This window comes from Giraffa tippelskirchi, chromosome 1 (assembly GCF_054371585.1).
Source record: "Giraffa tippelskirchi isolate mGirTip1 chromosome 1, T2T-mGirTip1v1.2.pri, whole genome shotgun sequence".
NCBI lineage: Eukaryota > Metazoa > Chordata > Mammalia > Artiodactyla > Giraffidae > Giraffa > Giraffa tippelskirchi.
Window position 1 is genome coordinate 128,354,426 of NC_137275.1, and position 15,726 is coordinate 128,370,151.

At 46.0% G+C, this 15,726-nt stretch overlaps 1 protein-coding gene across 2 annotated transcripts in view; it reads right to left on the minus strand.

Annotated features, from left to right (window-relative positions):
* GATA4 (GATA binding protein 4) overlaps positions 1-14,475 on the minus strand; it is a 78,390-nt gene extending 63,915 nt beyond the window's left edge. Inside the window, exon 1 of one of the 2 annotated variants that reach the window (XM_081495583.1) lies at positions 13,973-14,475. The gene's annotated coding sequence lies outside the window, so the exon portion shown is untranslated. The remainder of the gene's footprint in view (positions 1-13,972) is intronic. The other variant, XM_081495580.1, reaches the window with a different exon arrangement.
* Between the last annotated feature and the right edge of the window lie 1,251 nt (positions 14,476-15,726).

The following is a 15,726-nucleotide window of genomic DNA, read 5'->3' on the forward strand; positions in this document are numbered from 1 at the left end:
ATTTCCTAGACAAACGTTTATGGAATAACAGCTACCACTGGGCACTTACTATATCCAGGCATGGTGCCAACAATGTGGGACAGATTGACTATCTCATTTATCTAGGCAATCACTTTATTCTCCTATTTCACAGATGAAGAAACTGAGGCACAGCACTATTAAGTAACTTGCTTAGCTTACTAGCTGACAGGGCCAAGATTTACACGCAAGTAGTTTGATTCCAGAACCCAAATACTGCTGCTGTGAGCAAAGCATTGGTACTGTGAGGGATGGAAAAGGGAAAAAACAAGAGCTTTATTCTCACATTGTTGTTTTTCTAGTGGCTAAGTCGTGTCCAACTCTTTTGTGACCCCACGGACTGTAGCTCACCAGATTCTTCTGTCCATGGAATTTCCCAGGCAATAATACTGGAGTGGGTTGCCATTTCTTACTCCAGGGGATCTTCCCAGGGATTGAACCCATGTCTCCTGCATTGGCAGGTGAATTCTTTACCACTGAGCCACCTGGGAAGCCCTTCTCACATGTCCTCCTTTAAATGAAAATCCATTTTTAAAGACTTCAATTCCCAGAATAGATCCCTTTCCCCCTCCTTATGCACAGATTTTACCACATTAGTTCCTTTTAATCTCTCCACATGTCTGTCTGTCTCCATAACCCTCTCTTCCAAATTTCAGCTTTCTCAAGGGCAGAAATCCTATTTGGTATCTCTGAATTTTCCATAGCTTCTAATATGTAATAGATGTTTTAAAAACTTTGTTGAATTGAGTTCAGAAAATTGAAGTTTTCAGTTTGTCTTCACACAATATAAACCTCTATCCTTTATGACTGAAGATGTAGTACCATGTTATGTGTGAGCTAAGTCGCTTCAGTCGTGTGTGACTCTTTGTGACCCCGTGGACTGTAGTCCACCAGGCTCCTCTGTCCATGGGGATTCTCCAGGGGAGAAAACTGGAGTAGGTTGCCATGCCCTCCTTCAGGGGATCTTCCTGACCCAGAGATTGAACCTGTGTCTCCTGTGACTCCTGCACTGCAGGCAGATTCGTCACTGCTGAGCCACTGGTGGGATAGGGCAAAACATGTGCTGTGGTCCCTTCCATTGTGCAAACACAGAAAAGCTCACATGCAGAAGATGCCTAATGAGGCCTCACAAGTATCTTAGCCTGAGTGCCCCTATTGTGGGAGTGACTATGACCCGTGTACCTTTGGTCCCTTTTTTTGACATTGACACTGATGTGGAGGGCTGGAGTTGCAAGGGGCCTTGGGGATTCTGGTCCAATCCACTCATTCAATAGATGAGGCGATTAGGACCCAGAAAGGGCTACAGGCTTGTGCAGAGTCACACAACTATTTAATGGCAGAACCAGTAGTAGGTGCCTTTAGAGCTGGTCGTACCCTATTCTTCTATTTCAATATGCTGCTGTAGGAACTGATAGCTCCCCTCTATAAATCTGAATCCCAAGGCCAAGCTTTCCTCACCCTGATGCTATCACCAGGGTGAGAGGATTAGCGATAAGGCACACTGAGCTCTGGGGTAGCCAGAGTACATAGTGAGCCCTGCCACCCCCACCCTTTGCAGGAAGGTGGAAATGGTGGCCATGCTCAGCCCCAATGGCAGTGGGCAGGGGAATGAGGCTGCAGTAAAGGGTCTCAGGGAGTCAGAGACATTCAAAACTAGTCATTCCTTGCACCTCCTAGACAGAGGATAAACCAAGCCAAAAGGGGCACTGGGTACATAATATGTTTCTGGGCAATGGCTTTCAAGTATCCTCATAAATATTCCAGCCTTCAAATGAAATAAGATAGCAAAGTGGTGGGCGGTTTGAGAGGTATACTAGACAGGGTTCTGGGCTTGGTCCTTGTTTCATGGGATGATCCGATGTCCCAGTTTATGCCCCCACGTCCTGCGTAATTATTTGTAATACACAATTCACTCGTCATTTCACATATATTTAATGGTCACATTTTGTCACTTGGACTCTCTGAGTTTTGGTTCCCCATTTACAAATTAAAGTTTGTTGTTGTTGTGCTCAGTCGCTCAGTCATGTCAGACTCTGTGACCCCGTGGACTGTAACCCACCAGGCTCCTCTGTCCATGGGATTCTTCAGGCAAGAATACTGGAGTGGGTTGCCATTTCCTCCTCCAGGGGGTCTTCCTGATCCAGGCATAGAACCCATGTCTCCTGTGTCTCCTGCATCAGCAAGAGAATTCTTTACCGCTGAACCACCCGGAAAGCCCCATAAATTAAAGGGTTTTTGAGTAAATATCTTGGAAAATGCTTCCATTTTATGAGGGTGGGGCTCCAAGAGGAGCCTCACAGTGTCTTTTGTCTGGGCAGCTGAGAGCAAAGACACTATGGATCTGTGACTGCCCTGTTATTGACATTGACCTTTGGGCCTCAAGGCTCACCCTTGGGGTACTGGGATTGACTTTTAAAAAATAATAAAATAAGCCAGTCCTTCTGAAGAACAACATGAGAATTCATTAGAGCTCACCTTCCAAATAAGCAAATCAACTGTTAATTTTATTCATCATCAGCGTATGTTACTAATATTCTAGGGGACCCCCAAACATCCTAGGGGACACCCTCCATCTCTTCACCAGTTTGTTTGTATTTAACATGGAGCTGAGTGGAGGAAATGTGGTTTTTTTGATTCCTTCTTAACTGGGGCAGTCAATTCACAGCCTTTTTTTGTTCTGCCTGTGATGGTTCCCAGCACTACGCTTATGATAAAGAAGTGTTGTTGGGGACAAGGTTGTGGCAAGGACACCTCCTCAGTGTGCTTCTTGTTGTGGCTTCCCCAGCAGTCAGGCAGTCTCCCTTTCCTCCTTTACACCCACTAACTGAGGTTCAAATGTGTGTGTGTGTGTTTTATTTTGCCACTTTATTAAGCGTAAAAGGTCCTTGATGGCTGGAATAGTATTTAATCATTCTCCATACCTGCCACAGTGCCCTGCATGCAGTAGGTGTTCAATACACACTCCAAAGGATGAATTAAGATGGGGTGCATCCGGAAGCCAAATATAGAAGTCTGTATGACAAAAGTGTCTATTTGTGAAATGCACAAAATTTTTTCACATTTTGGGAGACCTGGGGGCCAGGCCACATTGTAAGTGTACAGCTTCCTGAGACACTTTATTTTCACCGTTTTGATCTCCCATGTGTAGGGGCTCTTAAATTGCTATTTGGTTCACTTTATAACTTGCACCTTGCAAAAGCTGGATGATAAATGAGAGACGAATAATTCCTTATTGCTACTTATCTGTTGAATCTATAAACTAGTGTCAGCATTTACTCAGTTGAGTTTAAAGCAATGCCTGGTATACTTATTAACCTGCTTAAAATAAGCCATAAAAATGGGCTTGGTAGGAAATTGTTTTAACTAATTTTTAAAAATGACATTGGTCATTTCCCACCAACTCGTGGGGTGACCTTTGGCAAATCACTTAAACTCCCTGGGTCTCACCTGTAAAATGAAAGGGAGGAGGGTAGTTAAATCAGCTTTAAGAGACTTGCAGCTCTGTCATTCCTTGATTTCCAGATTTTCAGATGAGTAAATTAAGGGATCCTGATGAGATCTTTTACAAATCAGTTTATACAGACCATCTCAGGAGTCCTTGGCATACTCCTGGAGGGTGGAGGAGGCAGCACTTACTAGGTATAGCAGGGCATTTTGAATTTTATTCTGTTACTTATTAGCGATGTGACCTTTGGCAGTGCAACATCTCCAAGTCTCAGTTTCCTCACCTATAAAACGGGCATAATACTCTATTAATATCCACACTGATTGCCCCAGAGAGCAATCAAACGTGAGGATCAAATGTGATATGTACATGAAAGGACTCCAATAAATGCTACTCCTTGTCCCCAATTTACAAATCGGGCAATCGATTGAGGCAGTTTCTTTAATCAGTTTGTAGTGGGGTCAAGGGAAGGCTTGTTTGACCTCTCTCGTTCTATTTTGATTACATGTGGAAATTATTTTAAAATTATATAAAGGTTGAGTACTTAAGGATACTTCCCTGGGGTCAGTGTGTGTTCAAGAAAGCCCTGCCTGATGAGACATTTATGAGAATGCTAAATGGCACAGTTGTAAGACAATCAGCCTGTATCTACTGGCCCACAGATCTAGGAACTCCTAGTTAATAGAAAAATAAAGCATTTTGTAAAGGCTTTGGAAATATGCACCCTTCGTACGTAGCTCTGGTTGTCCTTACTTATACCCCTTGCTTTGGGATGCATCCTGGTCAGGTGGAGGGTACATATGGCCTGTCCAAGGCTTAAGTTTGTTCCCTTCAGAGACAAGGAAAATCAGTGCTTGATAAGGATTTTTGTTGTAGAGAATTCAGTCAGCAAAGATGTCTAGAATGTGCTCCTGTGAGATCACTCTTTAAGACATCACCTACTACAAATGTAGCATGAAGATGAATATGATGCCTTACTAGGGCCCTGCTTGCCTCATAGATGGAGCAGGATGAAGAGAAACTCACTCTAGTTTACAAAAAGCTTAAATTCTGCAGTTCTACCAAAATTCTATTCATATGCCTTTATTACCAAACCAATCAACCAACCAACCAAAGGCTGACCTCAAAGTTAAACCAACAAACAAGTATAGAGCTTAGAGAGAGAGGATAGGAGTGGTATTTTAAGTGTCTAGCTCCTACTGTATTCAGACTCCAATTTTTAAAATTTGCTTGTTTATTCCATTATTAGCATCAATGAAATCAGCCTTCAGCTCCATGCTACTTTTATCTTCTGTTGACTGAATAGGTTACATTAAATTAAAACTCTCAATACAAGACCTTTGAAGGCTCCCTGAGTTAATGGTGGGATTTTGTTTCCATTTCTTTGTGTTACCACCTTCCCCCACAACCCCATCACACACCCCACATATAAAGTGGAAGGAAGGCAGCCTTCTTCTTTATAAACTGCTACTTAATCCTCTACAAATTAAAACTATTTCGCTAATACTTGTAACTTATTTTGTCCTACACTGAGTTCTCAGTGGTTAACTTCCGTGCTTTCACAAAGGTCTTCCCTTCTGAAAACCCTCTCTGGTTTTGGGGCCACCACTAAATGTCTGCCTTCTCTCCTCCTCTTCTCCTGGGTCTGAATAAGCAGTTTTCATTTGCAGTTGGACCAGCACCTGGCCTCACATTCCAGCACATCCTTCTGCCAGCAAAGGGAGTTTTGAGAAGAGGAAAAAGCTACAAGAACTTACACTGTTGTTTTCAATTTCAGAAACACTCAAGGTTGCAAGTGAAATTCTGAGACAATCTGGATGACTTTGAAAAGATTTTCTAAAGGAGGAGGGGGAATCTGTGTGGAAAAATCACTCCCACCAAGTGTAAACGTCTCTAGAGTCCAGGACTGTTTTTGGAATTTGAGTCCATTGAGTTTTGGAAACTTTAAAGCTGAATTCTTTAAAATGAAAAAGTGTTTGTCAAAAGCACGATAGTCATGAAATCTTAGGAAGCAAGAGAATTGGGCTTGGAGCTGACCAATTATTCCTACCCCTCTCAAAGAATTTCTTTTTCTAGTTTCAAGTAAACAGGAGCTCATTGTAGTTCATTTGGAAAATACAAATGAGTATAACACAGGAAAACACAACCTATCCTTAACCACATCACCTAGAAAGAGAAACAGAAAACATTAATGTTCTCTATCTATCTGATTCTCTCTCCCCTCCACCTCACCCAGCCAGTTTCACACTGTATAAAGTATTCCATAATCTGCTTTTTATTTTTTCATAATCTGCTTTTTATTTTTAAAAAATATATTATGAGATTTCCCATGAGTTAAATATTTTAAGAAAAATAGTTTGATGGCTACATTATGGATTTTGCACAGTTTATGTAACTTATTTTTCAGAGTTTATATTATTTTCTATTTTTCATTAAACTAAATATATGTTTGAAGGGTCCTTGTCAAGTTCACACAAATATTGGCAAGCAAAGCATCTTGTAAACCTCTGATTATTTCCTTGGGGTAAATTGCTACTACTGGAAAAAATGAGTCAAAAAAATATGAATATTTGTGGTGTTTGGGATACATATTGCTAAATTGCCTTCCAGAAAGGCTGCACCCAAAATTCCCACCAGCAACACTCAATTTTGGGTGAGATCATTTTAAAACATGGTTATCAATTTTGGAGTAAATGTCTACGCCTTAGTAGATACGTTTAATTATTAAAGTGTTTTGAAGCTACAGGTTAAGAAACAAAACAAACAAAACCAAACCCATGAGGGACATTGATGCTAATGAACTACATTATGGAGACTATTTTAGGGGCTGGGACAGGTCCTCTCTGCTCTCTAAGGTCTGTGAAGATTTCAGAATACAAGAAACAGAAGCACAGAAATGGTAAGTAATTTGCCCAAGACAACATAGCCAGTGGGGGCTTCCCAGGTGGCTCAGTTCTAAAGAATCTGACTGCGAATGCAGGCGACATGGGTTCGATCCCTGGGTTGGGAAGATCCCCTGGAGAAGGAAATGGCAACCCACTCCAGTATTCCTGCCTGGAGAATCCCATGGACAGAAGAACCTGGTGGGCTACAGTCCGTGAGGTCGCAAAGAATTGAACACGACTTAGCCAGTAAGTAGTGGAGGTGGGATTCAAATCACATTATTCTAACACAGCCTAAATCCTCACACTCACCCAGTGACACTGTGCACCTAGTTTCTCATCAGTTCTAAAGTTTCCAGAATGTTCTCTGTGATGAGGTCATTGTCCAGAAGTTGCCTTTTGTAACTCTGAAGTTTTTAAACAGCAAGTGACAATAATCTCATTATTAATGAGGGGATATTTTATCTTTGAAGAAGGTGGTATCCTCCAGTACTGAGAAGCACATTCATGTATCTTATTTCTAGAATATGCCAGAAACAGAAGTGAAATAACTTGCTCCAGGTCATCCAGCTTGTACGTAGTTGTGTTGAGACAAAAATCCAAGCTCTAAAGATTCTTTGGCTACTGCTGACCCAGCCGCAAATACCCACTATGGGAGGGGGAGGCAGGCCAGCTGGACTAAGGCCCATACTGCCCAAACATTACCTGGGGGTTAGTATCCTGTACTTGCAGATTCCATTCCCAGGGGAAGTCTGAAAGGAAGGTAGCCCAGCTGGTTAGCAGGACACCTGGGGGTTCACAGTAGCTGGAGGGGCTTAGCATCCTGAGCTTAGATGATGGCAGGCAGAAGGTGATTTCTCCCAGAACAGACTTTCCAGTCCTGGGAGCCACATTCAAGCCCACGCAGGCCTCCTCGCCTGCCTTCAGAGGAGGGGATTCCTGCATTGAATGGTAGGCTGGACCGGATAACCCCTGAGGCCCTCGCAACTCCCTGTGTTTCTGATTTGTATGTTTTAGGGGAAAGAAGTGAGCAGTCACAGGGCTGGAATAGTTGATCTAAGGTTCCGCCTCTGTCGCCTGCATAGCCCTCATCTTGGGCAAATAACTTAACCTGTCAGTACGAGGCACAATGCCTGGCGGAGAGAAGCTTTGTAAATGTTTGCCGAATGACTGAATGAAAGAATGGGTTGATGGATTTAGGTCTCCCAGGTCCAGGGAATCCTGGTGAAAATTCGAATCTTACAGTGCCCTGCAATTGGGGTGGAGTATGAATTAGACATTGTGAAGTGTATACTGAACTGCTTAAGATAAAATGTATAATACTCCAAACCCAAAGGGGTCCTAATTCATCCTCACACTGACAATGGGTAAAATTGTAATTTACCAGCATCGGAAGGACACCAAGCAAGGGTGAATTGTGAGTCCGTACAAACTCTGCTTCACCAGTTCCCCCCACCCCCCACCCACACCGCACCCAGGCTCCACTGGGCCAGCTCAGTGCCTCCTAGTCCTGGTGGGGCACGCCAGCCCCTGTCCCTCCTTCCTCCCCCGCCCCAGATAAATGCCGAGGTCTAATGGATTGTTCATGCTGCTGTCCAGATTAGATAGCCGGCCCCTTCGTTATCGCAGCTGGAGCAAACCCGAGTGGCCACCATGCTGAGAGCTTTCTAAGGCAGCCCCCGTGCCACGCCTGGGGAAGCGACAGGGCCCGGGAGAGCTGACAAATCCTGTGGCTTCCAGGCTGTTTCCTCCTAGAACTTTTTCTCAGAGCTTGCCCCGAACCCTAACTCCTGCCACTACTCCCATAGCATTTTAGGAAGCAGGTATCCGATGTGCTTGGTAGCTACTATCTGCTGAATTCTAGGGAGAAGTTCTAAGACTTGTAGATTCTGCTTGTCAAATTTCCAGAAGCTAGGAACACTTTGAACACCCTTCCGGTGCACTCCGCTCCTCCTCCCTTCAATTAATACTAGAGAGATACTTTTGCAGTGACAGGGTGACCAGTAAGGTAGTACTTTTCCTAATTTTTGTTGTTTTTGAATCATTGCAGAGGAAGTATAGCTTCCTGTATGTTTTCTGACCTCCACTCTGAATTCCCTGTGGTCAAGTTTTATCTGTTAATGATCTTGTTTCTTTAGAGTTTCTTTGTTAAAGTTTCTTGAAGAAATAAACCTCACCACATTTTCCCCTGGTATGAACTATCTTTTCGTGATCTCCAGTCATTGTCTGAAAACGAAAAGGATCTATTATTAATCAGCACTGGTATAGGAAACTACATTTTCAAGTAGGCTCTAACAACAAATTCGGCAGAAAACTTAAAATAAATGCTCAAAATAATGACTTATCTACAAGGAGAGACTAATTGTTCTATCATTATTACACTAGAACTACTCTGATATAACAGAAAGCAAACAAAATCTTAGCTGATGAACAACTGAAAGTTATCTATTTATACCGTATCAGTTTCCTGCTAAATCTTTGGAGTTAGTGGAAAGCCATAATAAATCGTGTGGTAGGACAAATCAACTGGCTCAGTAGTAAATGTTTCCACAACATTAAAAAACAACAATATCAACACCACTGCATCATGATTTTGAGAGAATCAATCTTGTTAGACATCCACCTAGAAGCTGGAAAATAATTTTGTAGGGTGCCGTTTATTTAGAGGCGGAAATTGAAGAAATTACTTAAAGGCAGGAAAAACTGCTACCATGTAGTTCAACATTCAGGAATTAAAATAAGTCGCGAACAGGAATGCTCTTGATTCATCCATCAGGACATCGTCGGGTAATTTCTGGGTGCGAACTGGACACCCGAATTAATAAAAACGAATTTATCATAAGGAGTAAGGGTATCGGGCTGGGATGGGGAAGGATCAAAAGCCAGACGCAGAGAAAAATTTAAAGGCGGAGCGTCTAAGTTAAGAAGACAATATTAAACGAATAAAGAAAATCCCTAAGAACGACGATTGGGGTGGATGAGGGAGACATTACACCTCTCAGTAGCTAAAGAAAAAGCAGCAGCCATTCCAACCCCAGCCCCACGCCGACCCCCGCCCACGTCGCACCGGAGCCTGGATCCCGACACCCCGGTGCGGGCATCTGCCCGGGCTTTGCAGCCGCTCCCCCCCGGGTTTAGAGACGGGTGGTATGGGAAGGATCTGCCAAGAGTTTTATCCAAGACTAGGAGGAGGTTCGCTGGGGAACGGTCGAGTCTGGGGCGCGGGCTGAGAAGTGATTAAAAGACTGCCCCCAGAAATCCGCGTGCCCAGGCCTGGGAACCCTTGATCCTCTGTAAGCCCCAAGTCCAGAAGCTGCGCAAAATCTACCTCCAGCCCCCCGCGTGGGCAGGGAACGTGCCTGAAATACTATGGCTCTTTGAGCCGGGCTGAGAGAGACTCCCTGAACCTGGTGTCCGTGGCCACCAAGCCTGCGAGCCCGGGGTGTTTGCCATTCGTTCCCTTCCCCGATCCCATAATCCTCCAAACCCGGCCCAAGAAATGACTGATCCAGTGCCTTTCGGAGTCTGCGGAGGTTCGCTGCGACCCTCGACCCTGGGGATGGGGCGTGTGGATGCTCCGCACGGGATGCGGAACAGCCTAACTGGGGAATTGTGTGTAAGAATAACCTCTCTGATTAAAACTCCTACTGTGATTCTTGGCCTGTTTAGGGACCTCACAGAGCCGGGAAGACACCAGAGGGACGGGGCTGCACTACAAGCCTTGCTGCTCCGACCGTGGGGGCAACGGCGTCTGGGGCCGCTAGTGCTCAGCTCACAGAGGGAGGAGCAGTGGAGGCAGGCAAAGTTAGCACACCTTCTCCTGCCCGCCACTTACCCGTACCGCGCCCCTCCCCGCCCCCCCACCCCCCTCCCCCGCCATGAGTGCATCCTGAATCCTCCATCCCCAGACCCCTAAAGGGGTCTCCCTTGCAGAGCGACGTCTCCCTGGGGCGGCGTTCTGATCAGCGCCAGACTCAGGCCCGAGGTCACACGACTGACCGCGCCTGCGGCCTGGGCTTTCTCGCCCACCAGCCCTGCTGCGCTCAGGAAGTTCGGTTGCGCGGGGTTCCCAGGGCCTGAGACCCGACCCTGGAGACCTCGGACTCGACACCCATCCGAGGTGGCCTGGCCTACATAGCACCACAATAGTTGAAATAAGTTCAAACCAAACCAGCTTCGGCTGCGCCAGGAATGAGAATAAGTTGGAGCCCCGCAGCCTCGTGGGCCAAGAGCGGGAAAGTGGAAAGAACTCAAGGCGGGGGGGGGGGGTTATTTGCGGAAATCCGTCGGTTCTAGGGCGCTGTGTCAGCGGGGATCCTGCGAGCCTCCCGGGGAGCCCCCTCCACCACCACTACCACCACCACCACCTCCAGCAGCAGCTCGTTGCACATCTGCTCTTGTCCCGTCCCGGCTTTGCACTAGACGGCTCAGCAAAGCCGGCTCAGCGGGAGGGACCCGATCGCGGTTGTTAACTACTCCAATCGCCGGTCCAGGCTTCCATGCACCGGTTTTCCTCAGGGCTGCTACTTATCCGGGCTCTCTCCTGGGAAGACCTTCTCTGATGACGAGGAGTCACTTAGCAACCGGTTCGAACCCCTTTGCGGGGAACCCTGGCGACCTGCTGTAACTTTGGGCAGAATAACTGCTTCCAATCTTTTTTCTCGCCATGCGAGGAGTGGGAGAAACAATAACTCTATGTAAAAGGAATTTGTAAACTTTTAAACGCCAATCAAAAGGGATTAAAATGGATGACTAATGATGAACACTGTCATCCTTTTCCTAGTTTCTCTCATTTTGGGACAATTCCTTGGCTCTTTCAAGGATCCCAGGAGTTTTATTGAGTGTTCTCATTATTTGAGAGTCTCCACCTCACCCCTCCTCCGTTTCTTTAAAAAAAAAATTGTTTCCCCCCCAGACTTTTCGTTTCCTTCTTCAAACTCTCGGCCAAGTTAGGATTGATCGCTGGGGATCCGGTTTACTTTTCAAGGTCGCCGCCGTCACTGCCAGTCAGGGGGCCGCGCCGCGGGGACCCACCCAGCCGGGCGGCTCGACTCGCTCCTGTGGGCCCCGCGCCCCGCACCGCGGCCCGGTCTCGGCCCCGCGCGCCCCACGCCGGCGCCCGGACCTGGACCTCCTCGGTCCTCCGTTCCTTTTCATTTCGCTGACAGCCTCAAGATTGCTGTCTTCCCTTCCCGCCCCCGTCCTTCCCGACCCTCCGCCGGAGCCTGACGCCGCCTGGTTTATTGACCTTAGATCGGCTTCGGGACTTTATCAGACGCGGCGGGGGCGTCCCGCGGCGCAGGCCCGGCGGGCGGGGGCCCACCCTCCACCTGGCCCAGGGGCGCGACGGGAGCCCCTTTTGAGCTTTTTCTGGAAAGCTTTCTTTGCCATCCCTAATTCTAATTCGGAGAATTTACAGAAAAATCGCCCGAATTCGCGTGATCCTGGACACGGCCGAAGCAGGGCCCTCCCCGTATTAGGAGCTTTTGCTGCGTCGCGCGCCCCTTTATCCAGACCAGGTGAAAGTTCCTCCCCACCCCACCCCCCAATTATTCGGATAATTGTCTCAAATCTCCACTTGGTGCTGTGTTTAGACAGTTGGAGATTGATAGCTTGAATTTCTGCAGGCTCTGTGCTGCCCCAACCCTAACCCCCCTCCTTTCTACTGTCCCCAGCGCTAAACCATCTCTGCACTTATACATGCTGAACTACAATTTTCCGCCCCATAAATCACTTGGCAAATATAACAAAGCATTAGAAAGTCATTTGAAATGGATATTTTATTGGGCTTGAGAAATAGGACGGGATAAAGAGCAACTTATTAATATTTCCTCAGTACCAACCACAGGAAACTGAGATTCTCCCCTCCTTGCCAATTGAATTCACAAATGCAAAGTCACTTTCAGGGATGAATTCTTTAGAAGAAACAGGATATGCCTATTTTGCTAAAAATGAACTCTAATGAATTATGTTTAAAAAGTTTATAAAGTAGGACTTTTATATATCCTTTTGTGCTAGGCTTATTTATTCAAATAAAACTAACAAATAAACAAGCAAACAAAAACCAACACATTACTACTACTAATAAAAAAGTCAAATCAATTTTGTGATGATAGATCATGGGATTCTATTAGCCTTTCACAGTAAGATTTTCATTCAGTTCAGAGGGGCACTTCCTTGATTTTGCCGAGCTAGAAACCTCTCAAATTCCCTTAGTTTTGGAGAACACACAGAAGCCCGAGAATAACAGCCTTTGGGGGAAATGGGGGAAGGTGAAAGGACTCAGAGTTGGGCAGGGGAAAGATAAGTCAGATAGATCAGGGTAAGTTTCGAGACAACTTTTGAACCACCTGGCTGGAAGACTGCAAGAGGGAAACACAGGAAAGGTTTCCATTCTCTGCTTTGCAAAGCTAATATTTGTAGTAACTGTACAGATACCAAGAGACTTTGCACTAACTCCTTCCCAATTTCCGATGAACGCTGCTTAGTCCTTGAAAGGCTACAGAGTTAAAATCTGCCATTTTCTATTTCCAACCTTTGGGCCAGCGGAAAAAGCTCAACCTGCCTGGTTTCAAGCCCCGCAGAGCCTTCATTTTTAAGCACTGATTTGCCACTCACAACCCGTGTCCTCTCAAAGCTGTCCCTCTGTCTTTACCACTGTATCTCCTTTTCTTTTCAACTCAGCCCTTTTCTCAGCTACTAATAAGATCCAAAGCTCATTTGTCCAAGCAATGGGTTTATAGGGAGCAGAGGTAATTTTTATACGTTTGCAAAAAGCATATACAACCAAACTCTTGCAAGTACAAACTGAACTCAGAAAAGAAAAGCATGATCATTGAGGTACACCTGCAAGACCCACCCTCACCCGCTCCTTCCCATCACAAGTCTGGCTCCAGAATTAACGAAAAATTAAACCGGACACCAAGCCTGGTTGACTTTTGACCTGTTAATAGGTAAAGAAAATGATCAGATCCTGAAGGCCATGAGGCCTGTTCACTAACTCACCAATGGAACCAACAAAAAATGCCAGTGAGATTTTTTTCTGCCCCGAAAGCATCCTGGGCAGGTCTGATCTGGGTCAGGAAGGGTTCTCCTAAGCTTTCCACCCAGATTCTCAAGACAGAGCATCCACAGCAGGGACTCCAGGGGAAAGAAGAGCCATCTGGGTGTGTTGGAGGAAGCAGAGGCAAGGGGCCCAAGGGCATCTGGTCAGATCACTTGATATTTTTGCTCGGTGCATATTCATTTATTTATTTTTTCTTCAGAGACTACCCATCCCCATCAACTTCTGATTGTTCAAGCAGGAAGCCGAATCAGGAAATGGAGAAACTAAAATGCCACCCGATTGTAAGAAAGAGAAACCGAGAAAATGAACCAGAGAGCGAAAGTGGGAAAGGAAGCCTTGCCTCTGTGACTTGGCCTGCAAAGACTCTCATCCTTCCTGTCCCCAAGGCCCAAGAGCCCCTGTGCACCCTCACTCCACACTGGCTGGTCCTCTCCCCAACCTCCTCCTCCCACCGACCTTCTCTCCTCTAGCCCCTCTGCTCCTGGCCCTCCTGGCTCCCTGGGTGCATCTCCTGCTTTGCCCTGGTGAAGGGGTCACTAGGGAGGCCAGGTGGGGACTCACCCGAAGTGGAAGCGATGTTTCTGCAGCTCCTCGCAGCGTCTTTCAGTCCTGGGGACTCAAGGCTGTTCTCAGCGGGTGGGAGGGAGGCGTTGTGAGCTGTCTCCCAGCTCCCTCAGAGCTCCCAGCTTTCCCCTCGGAATAAGATAACAGGAAAAATAGATAAGAGGAGTGGTTCATTAATTCAGCAAGCCCTTTTTTTTTTTTTGGTATGTGTGCAAGTGGAAGGAAACCCTCCTAGGAACTGAAGCCCTAGTTGGGCATTAAAAAAATAATAGTCGATGTTCACAAGGTTCCAGAGATGCTTTTGAAAGTTTGCCGGCTCAGAAGGACCAGAGATCAACAGGAAAGAAATGGAAGGAATCCGAAGGAATCACTGTTCTTGGGGAGAAATGCTGATTCCAAGCATGGCTCCTCTACCCCAAGTCCCTCTCAGACTCTAGTCTTGTCCTTCTGAGCGGGGAGGGCTGCCTTGTGCTATTTGGTTGGCTGTGCAGTCATCCTCTAGGGGCAGGAGTAATAGTAACAGCAGTACAATTCTTCCCAACATGGCAATAAAAAAATAAGATCTTCAAAGCATTTGCCCTGTAGCATTTTCTGGGCTCCTCAGGATAGGATCAGGGAGGCACATTACATAATAATAAGAGATAATTGAGACAATTGAACTCAGAGAGGTTAGGAACATGCCTGTAGTCCAGTCACACGGTAAGGAAGGGGTTGGAGCCCATATAAGAACAGATGAATTGACTCCTATTTTGGAGGGTTCCAAAATCACTGCAGATGGTGACTGCAGCCATGCAATTAAAAGACGCTTGCTCCTTGGAAGAAAAGTCATGACCAACCTAGACAGCATATTAAAAAGCAGAGCCATTACTTTGCCAACAAAGGTCCATTTAGTCAAAGCTATGGTTTTTCCAGTAGTCAGTTATGGATGTGAGACTTGGACTATAAAGAAAGCTGAGCACCAAAAAATTGATGCTTTTCAACTGTGGTGTTGGAGAAGACTCTTGAGAGTCACTTGGACAGCAAAGAGATCCAACCAGTCCATCCTAAAGGAAATAAGTTCTGAATATTCATTGGAAGGACTGATGCTGAAGCTGAAACTCCAATACTTTGGCCACCTGATGTGACGAACTGACTCATTGGGAAAGACCCTAATGTGGAAAAGATTGAAGATGGGAGGATAAGGGGACGACAGGGGATGAGATGGTTGGATGGCATCACCGACTCAATGGACATAAGTTTGAGCAGGCTCCGGGAGTTGGTGATGGATAGGGAAGCCTGGAGTGCTGCAGTCCATGGGGTCGCAAAGAGTCGGACACAACTGAGCGACTGAACTGAATCCAGTAATAAAAAAATCAATGGGTTCTTAAAATTGAAAGAGACCTCAGAATTCAGTCTCTTTCACAAAGCAGGAATTCCCTATGATGTGATTAGTTGCACTCTAATTGAATACACTTGGTGATGGGGAGCTCATCCCTTTACATTGCATGGAGGTACAGCTCTACTAGCCACCACACTTCCCTATCCCCCAGGTGACCCAGAATTGTGGGCTATGCCAGGCACACAGAAAGAGACAGGAAGAGGCAGCTGTAGCATGATCTGAGGAACCAGGCAAACCAAGTCTCTTGACAGGTTTGCTGTGGAATTCTCTTCTGTCACGTCTGGCATTGTTTAGGGTAAGTTTCTCCTGTGGAGTCAGTGTCCCCCAAAGGCAATTCTTAATAATAATAATAAGAAACAGAATGCCTTTATAT